The sequence below is a fragment of the Mobula hypostoma genome, chromosome 2 (assembly GCF_963921235.1).
Source record: "Mobula hypostoma chromosome 2, sMobHyp1.1, whole genome shotgun sequence".
Classification (NCBI taxonomy): Eukaryota; Metazoa; Chordata; class Chondrichthyes; order Myliobatiformes; family Myliobatidae; genus Mobula; species Mobula hypostoma.
Genome location: NC_086098.1, coordinates 244,509,402 through 244,524,930, shown reverse-complemented (window position 1 = coordinate 244,524,930; position 15,529 = coordinate 244,509,402). Strand labels below are relative to the sequence as shown.

General features: G+C 44.6%; 1 protein-coding gene across 1 annotated transcript in view; it reads right to left on the bottom strand.

The window, feature by feature from the left end:
- LOC134343043 (zinc finger protein 687-like) overlaps window positions 1-12,590 on the bottom strand; it is an 88,241-nt gene extending 75,651 nt beyond the window's left edge. Inside the window, exon 1 of the mRNA XM_063041876.1 lies at window positions 12,266-12,590. The gene's annotated coding sequence lies outside the window, so the exon portion shown is untranslated. The remainder of the gene's footprint in view (window positions 1-12,265) is intronic.
- Between the last annotated feature and the right edge of the window lie 2,939 nt (window positions 12,591-15,529).

Sequence of the window (15,529 nt, the reverse complement as noted above, 5' to 3'; positions counted from 1 at the left end):
AAAATGTAGTGCGAAAGAGGGGTAAGAGTTTTCATGGACACTCAGTGGGCCACACAATTGAAATGTTTGGAAGCCGTTTGCTGAAGAGGCCGTCAGTTCCAAGGTCTGTAACTCTTAGGAGATCAGCAGACAGAGACAGGAAACTTCAGGCTTAGAAACATAGAAAACCTACAGCACATTACAGGCCCTTCGGCCCACAAAACTGTGCTGAACATGTCCCTACCTTAGAACTTTCGAAGGGCCGAATGGCCTATTCCTGCATCTATTGTCTATTGTCTACCTAGACTTACCCATAGCGCTCTATTTTTCTAAGCTCCACGTATCCATCCAGGAGTCTCTTAGAAGACCCTATTGTTTCCACCTCCACCACTGCTGCCGGCAGCCATATCCACACACTCACCACTCTCTGCGTAAAAAAACTTATCCCTGACATCTCTGTTCTCTGACAAAATGTTTTATTCCAACTGACTGCTTGGAATCCCTGGTACATCGTGGAGAGGCAGCATTCTAGTTGGGATTGAGAACCTTGGGTTGATGTCTCTGAATAACTCTCCACCCTGTGGATAATGCAGGATGAATGGTCCACCTCCCAAACCCCACCAGACGTCACCTATAAGGCAACAATCTGGAGCGGAAGCCAGTCGTCCTCAAACCCGAGGGACTGCTTAAGTTCTCAACCCAGATGTTGTAATGAATCTGATTCAAGTTTATTAAAGTTCAAATTGAATTTATCATCGAAGTACATATAAGTCACCTTTTACAACCCTGAGGTTCGTTTTCTTGAGGGCATTCACAGTAAATACCAGAAGCAGAATAGAACCAGTGAAAGGCCACACCCAATGGTCAATATATGCAAAAGACAACAAACTGTGCCAATTCAAAAATACCAGGTGGTTAACACAAAACATTATCAAGAATACATAATAAAAGACCAACAAATTCAAGATGATAAATGTAGAAAATGCCAGGTGAAACCAGAAACAATCCAACACATTACAGGATCCTGTCGCGGTTTAACTCAATCTGATTACTTACACGGGCACAATCAAGTGGCAAACATCATTCACCAAAATCTTGCTTTAAAATACAAACTGATAAAAGACTTTACTATAAATACAAGCCTGATCCAGTTTTTGCGTCAGAGACCTACAAACTATATGACGACTGATCTATTATCACAGATAGGACAATCCATAGTAACAGCCTGGATATAATAATACAGGAAAGACAAACAAAAACTTATTATTTAAAAGATATAGCCATTCCAAACACACATAACTTACAGAAATCAATAAGTGAAAAACACCAGAAATATGCTAAATTAAAAGAGGAAACAAAAACTACGGATCATGACCAGGGTATTCATTGTCCCAATAGTAATATCTGCAACTTTTTCTTTTCAAATCTTTTTATTATTATTATCCAAAATTAACAAGAGTACATCGAAGTAGGCAACACTTACAATGTCTCAAGAGAGAGAAAAAAACATTGTTTTAAAGATTGAAAAAATTTTGGTGACCAAAAAAGAAAGAAAAAATAACTCTATTAAAGCAAAGAAAAGTCAGGAAAAAAAACCCATTAGGTGTTCAACCCTGGAGCCATGCGTCATACAAAAAGTTTCTAAAGATAAATATCAAACTGGGCTGACCAGAAGTGCACTGAGAGCGGTAAGCATAAAGGAGTTGGGGGCTTACTGTTCTGGTTAACAACGGATGATGCAATCCTGGTCATATTACGATTGAGGAGCGTGTTTGTAGCCCGGATATTGAACTTTTTGCTGTAGGACTCCGGCCATATTCCACCGAGATACAACACTGGGCATCATGGGAGGTTGTTACTGCCTGTGGCCATCGAACTTTGCAGCTCCTCCCTTGGAGGGTCAGACACCCTGAGCCAATAGGCTGGTCCTGGACTTATTTCCTTCTGGACTTATTTCCATCTGGCATAGTTTGCATTTTGTTGTTTGGTTGTTTGTGGTTTTTGTATTGCTATATTTATGCTCTATTCTTGGTTGGTGCAGCTGTAATGAAACTCAGTTTCCCTCGGGATCAATAAAGTTTGTCTATGTCTTATGACTATGTCAAACCGCCAGCAAGAAAAAAAAGTACCAAAAATTTACAATTAGATCGTGGAGGAAATCTATCAATTAACTTAAATGATAGTAATGAGCAAATGAACCCCATCTTTTATCAAAATCAAACATTCAGTAATATCTACAACTGGTATCATCCCAAAGTCACTACACGACAGCATTAAACAACACAGCGATATTATGTAAACCTCCAGAAAGCCACAGTACTAAACATCACTAGAATAGTCCGAAAGTTCCTAGCAATTGAGAAATGAGTGTGCTTGGCTCTGCCCGTACCTCTGGTTTTACCAGCCTGAACTGAGAAAAAATAAATATAATAATAATAATTAAGCATTAACTATCGGGAACATGAGATAAGGGGCCTTGAAGGTGAGTCCGGAGGTTGTGGGAACAATTCTGCGATGGAGTGAGTGAAGGGGTAATAATTGTTCCTGATGCTGGGTGTGGGACCTAAGGCTCCTTCCCAGCGGCAGCACCCAGAAGAGAACGGGGCCTGGATGGTGGGGGTCCCTGATGAGGGAGGCTGCTTTCCTTGACAGTGTTTCACGTAGATGTGCTCAGTGGTGCTGAGTGCTTTACCTGTGATGGACTGGGCCAAATCCACTACTCTTGTAGGGTCTTCTGTTCAATGGCCTTTGCGTTTCCAAACACCGTATCACTGACATTTGCTGCAAAATTTATTGTTCTACTGCAGCACTGTGCAGGACATTAAAAAAATAACAATGCCTGACTAAACACTGTAGATAACTAGTGCGAAAGAGGTAGTGTTCATGGCTTCATGGACCGTTCAGAAATCTGATGGCAGAGGGGAAAAATGTTTGTTAAATGTTGAGTCTGGGTCTTCAGGCTCCTGGACCTCTTTCCTGGTGGTTAAAATAAGAAGAGAGAATGTCCCAGATGGGGAGGGTCTTTAATGATGGACGCAGTCTTTTTGATTTTCAAACGAGGAGAGGGCGTTAAATAATCAGAATCAGAATTGGAATCAGTTTAATATCACTGGCATATGTCATGAAATTTGTTGTTTTGCAATATATAATAATTAAAAATATAGTTTACAATGAAAATATATTAAATATGTAACGCAAAAAGAGAGCAAAAAATTAGCGAGGAAGTATACATGGGTTCATTGTCTATTCAGAAATCTGATGGCAGAGGGGAGGAAGCTATTCTTAACAAAATGAGTACATGTCACGAGGCTCCTGTACTTCCTGCTTGATGGTAGCAGTGGGAAGAGGGCTATAAAGAAGGCAAAGGAGCAGCTATGTTTCATGAGGAGTTTGAGGAGATTTGGTTTGTTAACTAAAACACTTGAAAACTTCTGCAAATGTACCATGGAGAGTATTCTGACTGTCTGTATCATCATCTGGTACGGAGTATGTGTGTCTGGGGGGGGGGGCGGGGTGCTACCTCACAAGATCAAAGTAAAGCCTGATTTACACTTGTGCGTCAACTCAACGCCGTAACCTACGCAAGTGGCTGACGCGTGTTGTGAGCATTTATATTTGTGCGTTGCTGTGTCTGCATCGCTCTGCAATTCGTGCACGTTACACATGCGCACACACCTGCCCGTGCAAGGCTTCATGGTCATGGTAGTCTTTCTAGGGGTAAAGTTTAAAGCGAGCGTCTTTTTTCGTAAAAGCGAAACGTGTCCTCCATAATTTCGGAGGTCTGTAAAGCTTTATGGAAAGCATTGCAGCCAGAGTTCCTTCCCTGCCCTTCAGTCGCCCGATGGGACTATTGCGGCGTAGGATGAAATGCGATGCTACCAAGCGGACCAATCACAGTTGTTTGGTCTGCGTTGCTGCGACGTGTAGTTACATTTTGGGAGAGGTGTGCGTCAGGCTACGGCGTAGGGATCCGCGTAGGCACTGCGTAGGGTTCGCGGCGACGCCGCAGTTAACATAGAAGTATAAATCAGCCTTCAAGTTCCAGAAACTTATAAAGCTAGTCAGCTCCATCGTGGGCACCAGCCTCCGTAGTATCCAAGACATTTTCAAGGAGCGATGCCTCAGAAAGGCGGCGTCCATCATTAAGAATCCCCCACCACCCAGGACAAGCCCTCTTCTCATTGCTACCTCAGGAAGGAGGTACAGAAGCCTGAAGGCACACACTCAGCGATTCAGGAACAGTTTCTTCCCCTCTGCCATCCAATTCCTAAATGTTCCTAAATGGACATTGAACCCATGAAGGCTACCCCAACACTTATTTTTATTTCTGTTTTTTGCACTGCTTGTTTTAACTTAATAGAGCTTTACATACTTGATGTAACTCAGTTTTTTTCTCTTTATTTATTTATCCTGTATCTCACTGTACTGCTGCTGCAAAATGTTAACAAGTTTCATGACATTTGCCGTTGATGCTAAACCTGATTCGGATTCGGATCCCTGGCATCACATTGCAAATTATGGCAACGTAACACCTAGTCACAATGTGTTCAGGCCTTCAGTTGGTGCTGCTCCCTTTTTCTAAGTAGGTTTGTAAGACACGCAGTACGATGCAAATGTCTTAGCCACAGATACTTATATAGTTAGGGTGCCTAAGACTTTTGCACAGTACAATATTTGTCAAAGTGTAGCAGAGAGTGAGTTTGTAAATCTGGCAGGAGCAAAGGATGTCGGGAATGGTGAGGCTGGAGCGCCATGGGAGGGGTGTGGGTCAGGCGGCAGAGAAGGAGTGCCAGTAACAGGGGTTGGCGCAGACACACCCAGCCCTAAGACGTCAGGCAAGGTCATTTGATTCCAAACAATTGCTTTATTGATCATTACAGAATGTCCCTCTGGTACTTCCCGATCCCTCCTGCTTTTCCCAACTATGATTCTCCTCTCCCTGCCCCTTCCCACTCTCAGTCCACAATAGAGTCCCATATCAGAATCAGGTTTATAGTCATAGTCATACTTTATTGATCCCGGGGGAAATTGGTTTTTGTTACAGTTGCACCATAAATAATTAAATAGTAATAAAACCATAAATAATTAAATAGTAATATGTAAATTATGCCAGGAAATAAGTCCAGGACCAGCCTATTGGCTCAGGGTGTCTGACCCTCCAAGGGAGGAGTTGTAAAGTTTGATGGCCACAGGCAGGAATGACTTCCTATGACGCTCTGTGCTGCATCTCGGTGGAATGAGTCTCTGGCTGAATGTACTCCTGTGCCCACCCAGTACATTATGTAGTGGATGGGAGACATTGTCCAAGATGGCATGCAACTTGGACAGCATCCTCTTTTCAGACACCACCGTCAGAGAGTCCAGTTCCATCCCCACAACACCACTGGCCTGACAGATGAGTTTGTTGATTCTGTTGGTGTCTGCTACCCTCAGCCTGCTGCCCCAGCACACAACAGCAAACATGATCGCACTGGCCACCACAGACTCGTAGAACATCCTCAGCATCGTCCGGCAGATGTTAAAGGACCTCAGTCTCCTCAGGAAATAGAGACGGCTCTGACCCTTCTTGTAGACAGCCTCAGTGTTCTTTGACCAGTCCAGTTTATTGTCAATTTGTATTCCCAGGTATTTGTAATCCTCCCCCATGTCCACACTGACCCCCTGGATGGAAACAGCTAATATAATCGCTCGCAGCTGTCGTGAATTGTTTTTTATGGCGGCAGCAGTTCTGTGCAATGCATAAAATTACTACAGTACTGTGCAAATAAGTATAAATATATTACTATAAATAAATACTATATATATGTATTTATATATACATACACACACACGTACACCTTCCCTGGTGGCATATGCAAATGTATGCCTGAGCCAGTATACAGCACAGCACTGTATATTGACAAAACTTTGGGGAGTTCCTGCACGGTGGTGGCAATTGTGTACAGTGAAGATTGGGATGTCTGGCAGGGGGCTGCTTTCCTTTAAAAACTGTTGCAAATAAGGCCATGGGAACAGAATTAGGCCATTTGGCCCATCGAGTCTGCTCTGTCATTCGTTCATGGCTGATTTATTATCCCTCTCAGCCCCATTCTCCTGCCCTGCCTTCTCCCTGTAACCTTTGACACCTTGACTAATCAAAAACCTATCAACCTCTGTTTTAAATATACTGTACCCAATGACTTGTCTCAATGAATTCCACAGATTCACTGTCCTCTAGCTAGAAAAAAAAACTCATCTCTGTTCTAAAGGAGGGCTGTGCCCTCTGGTCCTAAATGTTCTGACTATTGGAACCATCCGCTGCACCGCCATTCTCTCTGGGCCTTTGAGTGAGATCCGCCCTCATTCTTCTAAACGCCAGCAAGTACAAGCCCAGAGCGATCGAATGCTCCTCATATGTTATAAACACGAGAAAGTCTGCAGATGCTGGAAATCCAAAGGAACACGCACAAAATGCTGGAGGAACTCAGCAGGTCAGACAGCATCTATGGAAGTGAACAAACAGTCGTGATTTCAGGCCGAGACCCTTCATCGGATCTGGAAAGGAAGGGGGAAGATGCCGGAATAAAAATGTGGGGGGGTGAGGAAGGGAAGGAGGATAGTGAGAAGGTGATGGGTGAAGCCAGGTGAGTGGGAAAGGTAAAGGGCTGGAGAAGAAGGCATCTGATAGAGAGAAGAGTGGACCATAGGAGAAAGGGAAGGAGGAGGGGATCCAGGGGGAGGTGAGAAGAGGTAAGAGGTCAGAGTAGGGAATAGAAACAGGAAAAAAATACATAAGAAATTAATAATAGAGCCAAGTCCCTAAGTGTCATTGTCTGTAGGTTGAAAGTGCTTGGATGTGGCCCTGGAGCTATGTTTCTGCAAGGACAATCCCACAGCAGTACCTCATCCCACACATGTGTAGCCACAGATGAACACAATCCAACTTGTCTTCCACCGAGCGAGCACTGGAGGGCAGCTCCGAGGGGAGGGGGCCGGCTCCCAGCTGAGCGCGGAATCTAGCGGCACACAGCCAGCTCCGGAGTCTCCTTCCCTGGTGACACGCCGAGGAACGAGGGTCCGGTCCACACAACAACCAAGGCCATACAGCTGCCCCGCTGTCAGCCTCACCACTGAATCAGACTCGCAGTATTCTTCACTACCAGTGTCCAACAGGGTCTTGCGCTCACTATAAAAACAGCCAAGCCAATCGTTTCCTCCGTTTGTTCCACCACGCACACCTTCTGACGCATTCTTCCCTGGGTGGCTGAAGTGGGATGCTGCACAGTGTCCAACAAGTCCACTATCCATTTCCCTCTGAACCCATTCTCCTGTCTTCTCCCAGTAGCCTTTCATGCTCTGATTTATCAAAAATCTAAGTTTGTTAAAGAATTAACATATTAAGTAAAAGATCACTTTTCAAATAAAAACTTGATTACTTTGTAGGCATACCGCTCAGTGCACAATTAAATAAAGGTAACAAACAGGTGCTAATGATCAATGATGTAATGAGTTGAATGAACTAAACTGGTTAACTGAAACAGAAATGGGTGTAGAAGGAATCAAACTGGGTGAAGGACAACCAGACTAACAGGTGAGGGTTTACTGAATTGTATTGACTTTATTTCTTACATCCTTCAGATACATGAGGAGTAAAAATCCTCACATTACATTTCCATCTGAATGTGTGTTGGCGCATGGCCAAGTGGTTAAGGCATTCGTCTAGTGATCTGAAGGTCGCTAATTCGAGCCTTGGCTGAGGCAACGTGTTGTGTCCTTGAGCAAGGCAATTAACCACACGTTGCTCTGCGACGACGCCGGTGCCAAGCTGTATGGGTCCTATTACCCTTCCCTTGGACAACATCGGTGGCGTGGAGAGGGGAGACTTGCAGCATGGGCAACTGCTGGTCTTCCATACAACCTTGCCCAGGCCTTCCAAGGTGCAAATCCATGGTCTCGCGAGACTAACAGATGCCTATGCTATCCCATCTGAATGTGCACTGTGCAATGTATAGTAATTTATAATAAATAGTATGTACAACAGGGCAGTCAATATAGGTTAGAAATACAATTGTATCAGCATGAACTAATCAGTCTGATGGCCTGGTGGAAGAAGCTGTCCCAGAGCCTGTTGGTCCTGGCTTTTATGCTGCGGTACCGTTTCTCGGATGGTAGCAGCTGGAACAGTTTGTGGTTGGGGTGAATCGGGTCCCCAATGATCTTTCCGGCACTTTTTACACACCTGTCTTTGTAAATGTCCTGAATCGTGGGTGTGGCAGGTGTGGCAGGTGTGGCAGATGTAACAGCTGAACCTTCAAATCATTAATTCTTACACCCCGGCAAAAGCAAGCATAGCAACAAGACACAAGATGGTCATCCTGCATCAGGAAAGTTTCCCCAAGCAAAAATTTTGCAGCAGACAGGTGTTTCAAGATGTGCTGTCCAAGCTCTTCTGAAGAAACACAAAGAAACAGGCAAGTCTGAAGACCGGAAACACAGTGGTTGGTCACAGAAACAGAGTGCAGCAGATGAGAAATACATCAAACTGACATCCCTTCTAAATTGGAAGATAAGCTCTGAACTCACAGAAACCACTGGAACTCAAGTATACCCCTCTACAGTCCAGAGAAGTCTTGCCAGAAGTGGTCTTCATGGAGGAGTTGCCGCCAAAAAGCCATTCCTCTGGTGGAAACGAAGCTAATGGACTCATCTATACACAAAAACACATAGACTGGGTTGCTGAACAATGACCGCAAGTACTCTAGACTGACCAGTCAAAATTTGAAATTTTGGGCTTAAACGGGAGGCAGTTTGTTAATAGCAGAATTGGAGATTGCAACATGGATGAGTATCTGCAGCCAACGGTGAAGCATGGCAGAGGTTCCCTGCAGGTTTGGGGTTGTATTTCTGCAAACAGTTGGTAATCTGGTCAGAATTAAAGGAATTCTCAATGTTGAGAAGTAAACATCAGGTGGGAGGAGAGAGAGCAGCGCACTGCGCGTGCGCAGCCCTCCGGTGAATATGATATCATATCTGTTAAATAGGAGCCGTGGACAATTCCAATTTGATGGAGAATGAACGTGAAAGCACAGAGGAACATCTGGAGAAATTTCTGAAATGCTCGTTCGCTGCTGTCGTTACTGCGTGGTTGGGAATCTTTCGGAGGGTAGGCCTCAAAATCCCCGGCTTTGCCTGCTGTTGGCAACCGAGGTTGAGGTCGAATCGTTCGGACAGAGATGGTGCTCAGTACTCTGTGTCGGAGAGCTGATTCGGAGGCTCGAAGTTTTCGGACGACTCAGAGTCGGACTGTGGTCAGCATGGCAGGGAGAGTTCTTCCTTCTCCCGTCTGCGTGAGATGTGGGACATTTGAGAGACTTTGAACTTTACTGTGCTGATGGACTTCTTCATCAAGTTATGGTATTGTTGCATTGTTGTAACTATATGTTATAATTATGTCAGTTTTTTCAGTCTTGGTCTGTCCTGTGTTTTGTGATATCACACCGGAGGAAATATTGTATCATTTCTTAATGCATGCATTACTAAATGACGATAAAAGAGGACTACGTGTCTTCATAATCTAAAAGCAGATTCTTACCACCAGGGAAGTGTGATTGGTCCCAACTTCATTCTGCAGCAGGACAATGACCCTAAATACATGGCCAAGGTTATAAAGAACTTGAAGTGAAGAGAAGAACAAGAAGTTCTACAACAGACGATATGACCTCCACAAAGCCCTGATCTCAACATCACTGAGGCTATCTGGGATTAGCTGGAGAGACAGAGGCAAGCAAGACAACCAAAGTCTGCAGAATAACTGTGGCAAGTTCTCCAATATGCCTGGAAAAATCTATCAGCCGACTTTCTTGTAAATCTGCACGGCAGTGTAGCTAAGAAAATTTATGCAGTTTTAAAGGCAAATGGTGTCACACCAAATATTGATTTGATTTAGTTTTTTATTGTTTATTGCTCTTTATAGTTTTTTTGATATTTAAAAACTTTTAATTTCATTATTTTTGGAAGTATCTTCGCTTTACTGAAATATTTTACACGTGCCTAACACGTTTGCACAGTACTGGTATATGCAACCAAACAAAACACCATTCCCTTGCACCACGGTGCTCACACAATACGTATCTCACACACAGTACATAAAAATAAAATATTACCAGAAATAAGTTAATAAAATATAACTGGAAGTGCATGCAGTGGGTGGCACAAGTAAAGAGCAAACAGCAACAGCTCGCTGTCCTAGTGACGAGACCTCCGTGGTGGCGGGGGCGGGGGGAAGGAGTCTGCGGAGATCCTCTTGGTAGCCTTTACTATCCTCTGTAGGGACTTGTGATCGGATGCCTTGCAGCGTCCGTACCCCACAAAGATGCCGCCGGACAGGACAGTATCGATGGCGCTCCTGTAGAAAGTTGTTAGATCGGAAGCATGGCTACACTCGCGGGCGCGTGCTCGGACTGTGTTGGCCGTCGCCGCGAATGACGCCTGTCACTGTACGTCTCTGTGCGTGTGAGAAATGAAGCCAACTTTTGGAAAAACAAAATATCGCTCTCTTTGGAAAAGGTGAGATGTTACTGTTCCGGAGAACGCTCACAATTAAGAGGTGGGCCCTGGGGAGTGGTGTTGCCAATCAGCTGGGCCTGACCACTTCCACTCGATTCCCAAGCTCATCGGATTTAGTCATACTTTATTGATCCTGGAGGAAATTGGTTTTTGTTACAGTTGCACCATAAATAATAAATAGTAATAGAACCATAAATAGTTAAATAGTAATATGTAAATTATGAAATAAGTCCAGGACCAGCCTATTGGCTCAGGGTGTCTGACCCTCCAAGGGAGGAGTTGTAAAGTTTGATGGCCACAGGCAGGAATGACTTCCTATGACGCTCTGTGCTGCATCTCGGTGGAATGAGTCTCTGGCTGAATGTACTCCTGTGCCCAACCAGTCCATTATGTAGTGGATGGGAGACATTGTCCAAGATGGCATGCAACTTGGACAGCATCCTCTTTTCAGACACCACCATCAGAGAGTCCAGTTCCATCCCCACAACATCACTGGCCTTTCGAATAAGTTTGTTGATTCTGTTGGTGTCTGCTACCCTCAGCCTGCTGCCCCAGCACACAACAGCAAACATGATAGCACTGGCCACCACAGACTCGTAGAACATCCTCAGCATCGTCCGGCAGATGTTAAAGGACCTCAGTCTCCTCAGGAAATAGAGACGGCTCTGACCCTTCTTGTAGACAGCCTCAGTGTTCTTTGACCAGTCCAGTTTATTGTCAATTCGTATCCCCAGGTATTTGTAATCCTCCACCATGTCAACAGTGACCCCCTGGATGAAAACAGGGGTCACCAGTACCTTAGCTCTCCTCAGGTCTTGTGGATAAGGAGAACACTTTAGGGTCCAGCTGCAAAACCCTCGCTCAGATTTGTAAATTTTATACAAATGCTACTAACAAATCATGTGCCCCTTCCTAATCTCTAGTTAGCATACACCAAATGCCAATCACGTTGTGTTCCTCATACATTCAGAGGGGTGTGAACTCAGCCAGTTCCATCATGGGCACTAGTTCTCCCCCCCACCCACCACTGAGGACATCTTCAAAAGGCGATGTCTCATGAAGGTAACGTCCGTCCTGAATGACCCTCACCATCCAGGTCATGCCCTCTTCTCCTTGCTACCATCAGGGAGAAGATACAGGGGCCTGAGGACTCACACTCAATGTTTTAGAAATAACTTCTTTCCCTCTGATTTCTGAACGGGACGTGAAGGCGTCTTTATATTTTTAGTCTGTTTAGTCTTTATATTTTCTTATTGTAATTTATGGTTGTTTTAATGTATTTCACTGTGTGTACCTGCTACTGCAAAAAAACAAACTTCAAGGCAAGTTGAATGGTGGAGCAGACTTGATGGTCTCAATGGCCTAATTCTGCTCCTGTCTCAGAATGTCTTATGACAATAAACTGATTCTGATTGCAATGAAACTACGCATTACATCATCCTTTATTTGCATAAGGAAAGTGACCAGGGCAGCAACTCTACACCAGAAATATTGCAAATGTACATCTGTTTCTGTCACATAATGACGCTGATGAACTAATTCACAGCTTTATGTTGAATAAACTAGATTACTGCAATGCACTTCTTGCTGGACTTTCAAAGCAATCTACTGACAAGCTTCAACTCATTCCGAAAGCCACTATTAGATTTTTAACCCGAACGAGGACGAGGAAGCATACCACTCCCATCCTAACTGTGTTGGCTTCCTGTATCTTTTAGAATTGATTATAAAGTTCTCTTACTTGTTTTTAAAGCTCTCGATGGTCTGGGTCCGGAGTACATCGCAGAATCGTTTTCGTTTTATAATCCAGCTCGAGCTCCCAGGTCTTCCTCCGCCAGTCTCTTAAATTTAAACAATCTCCCTCAAAAGAAAATCGGCAAGTCTGCTTTTTTGAACCAGGCTCTTACACCGTGGAACTCAATACCTAAAGCCTATAAGGGATGCAGACTTAGCTGACACTTTTAAACACCAGCTCAAAGCCCATTTATTCAACCTTGTTTTTGAACTAATATCTTCCTGTCTTTTATTTTCATGTTTGTACTTTATCCCACTATAAAGCACTATGGTCTACATTGTCTGTATGAAAAAGGGTCTGTAAGTAAGTTATTATTACTATTGGTAATCTGACCAATTGTACCTTAGTTTCAGTCAGGGTTATTGTCCTGTAGATTGTATGTACTTTCCAAGTCGATATTAGCATCTTTATCTTGCCTTGGTCTGCTTGTGTCCTTGAGGATCCTTGCTGTACAAAGACAAGCTGTTCTATCAAGGTCCCTGCTCCATACAGCTGCACGCTACTTTAACCCTCGCCATGCCGCCGTTTCCTTAGAGGAACAGAGAAGAGTGGGTGTTCCATTGGATCCTGGTGTCATTGCGATCTGGAGGTTCTTCAGAAAACGAGGAAGAGGTGTGAAACCCGATGCTTTCGGTTGCTTTATTAAGTGTTGTAAGAACGAGAAACATACTTAGAAAGAAGTGCTGGACAAGAACAGAAAAGCCAAAGATTGAGCAGGGAGGTCATGATCATCTCATCTCCAGTCTGGAGATAAACAGCATTCCAGTGATAACAATTAACCTATGGAATTGCCAGATTCAAGTGCTGTGACACCTGCTTCCGAAGAGTCTGGAAAAATACAGGATCAACTGTACCATAGTTACTGGAAAATTCACTGAAGAATTTCAGCACATACAGAAAAATCTTAGGTGCATATATAGGGTGGCTGAGACTTTTGCATAGTACGTAGTAATTTTGTGTATTGCACTATACTGCTGCCTTAAGGTTGATGTAGTCGGGTGTGGTGAGATCCCACTACCTACTAAATGCTGCCAATGACAGGAAAACTCCCTCCTACAACCAAGTCCAACTCCCGGCCTTCGTGTGTGGCTCGGCTACCGAGCCTGACTGACCTAGTTCTACTGACAGGAGAAGGGGCAAAGGTGGGTTAGTGGCACCTTAAGACCAGTCGCTTCGGACAGATGGGGCTCATCAGCTGTGGTTGGCAGCTCATCTAGGAGAAGGAAGACTCTGATCTCAAACCTCCGCTGCCTTGCGGCTGTACCCACTCATGGGGAAGGTTTCGGGAGTAAACCCTGAGGGAAAAATCCAGAGCTGGAGTCCCTAAGGCAGTCCGACATTGAGTTCAACGCTGACTGGTGATAGCTGCGATGCTGCGGTGCCAAACTGCTTTGGTTTCTGCCGTTTCTTTGAGCCCATCAGTTGCGTGGAGAGGGGGAGCCTGCTACACCATATTATAGTGGCCTGGCTTGCATACGTAGACAGCTAAGACATAACATCCACGGGCGATCCTGACCTATGGATTCCTCCATACTGCTGCTGCCAAAAAAAAATTAATTTCAAGACATATGAGTGATGATAAAACTGATTCTGATATGGGTCTCTACTGTGGACTGAGAGTGGGAAGTTGGGCAGGGAGAGGGGAATCACAGTTGGGAGAGGGAAGCACCAGAGAGACATTCTGTAATGGTCAATAAACCAATTGCTTGGAATCAAATGACCCTGTCTGGTGTCTCAGGGCAGGGCACAAGTGCCAACCCCCCTCCCCTGGCACTCTCTGCCACCTGTCCCACACCTCTCCCGCGGTGCTCTACCCTCGCCATTCCCAACGTCCTTTGCTCTCCATTCCACATTGACAAATACGTGCAAAGCTCTTCGGCACCCTAATCCAACGAGGTCTAATGATTATACATCTGACGGATAGAATTTAATGGAGTCAAGTGCGAGGTGTTGCACTTTAGGGGGACAAACCAGGGTAGGACTTACACCGTGAACAGTAGGACACTGAGGAGACAGATCCAAGATTCCTTGAAAGTGGCAGCATAGTGAGATAGGGTTATGAAAAGAGCTTTTGCCTCATTGGCCTTCATACATCCAGATATCAGGTACAGGAGGTGGGATGTTATGTCGAAGTTGCATAAGACATCGGTGAGCCCACATTTAGAGTATCGTGTGCAGTTCTGGTCACCTAGCTACATGAAATTTTATCAATAAGCCAGAAAGCGTGCAGAGAAAATTTTACACAAATGTTGCCAAGACTTGAGTTACAGGAGTAGGTTGAATAAGTCAGGGAATACTTTATTCCCTGGAACATAGGAGAATGATGGGAGATTTGACAGAAGTATACAAAATTATGAGGAGTATTCATTCATTCAGTCATCATCATTACGTGCTGTGTGGTATGACATCATCATTACGCGCTGTGTGGTATGACATCATCATTATGTGCTGTGTGGTATGATATCATCATTATGTGCGCTGTCGTATGACGCGGGTGATCATGGTCCCAGGACCATGATTGTTTCAGCAAATTTTTCTACAGAGGTGGTTTGCCATTGCTGCCTTCTGGGCAGTGTCTTTACAAGATGGGTGACCCCAGCCATTATCAGTACCCTTCAAAGATTGTCTGCCTGGCGTCAGTGGTTGCATAACCAGGACTTGTGTTCGGCACCAGTTGCTCCTGCTCCCATGGCTTCACATGACCCTTATCCGGGGTCTAAGCAGGTGCTACACCTTGCCCAAGGGTGACCTGCAGGCTAGTGGAGGGAGGGAGTGCCTTACACCTCCTTTGGTAGAGATGTATCTCCACCCCACCACCCACATGAAGGGTATAGATAGGGAAAGTGCTTGCAGACTTTCTTCCCTCAGGTTGGGTGAAACTAGCACTAGAAGGTATAAGTTAAGAGTGAAAGGTGAAATATTGAAAGGGAATCTGGAGGGGAGCTGCTTCACTCAGAGAGTGGTATGAGTGTGGGATGAGCTGCAGAATAAGTTGTGGATGTGGGTTCTAGTTCAACTTTTAAGACAAGTTTGGATAAGTACACAGTACATTTTATCTGTGGCCACATTGAATCAGGAGCAAGAGAAGAGGCCACTCACAGGTCCGTGAGTGAGACTTGGAAAAAGGAGAGTTCGTGGGCTTTCAGTGGCCCAATAGAATCGGGAACAATAGAAGAAGCAACTCACAGGTCCATGAATGGGATCTTAAAA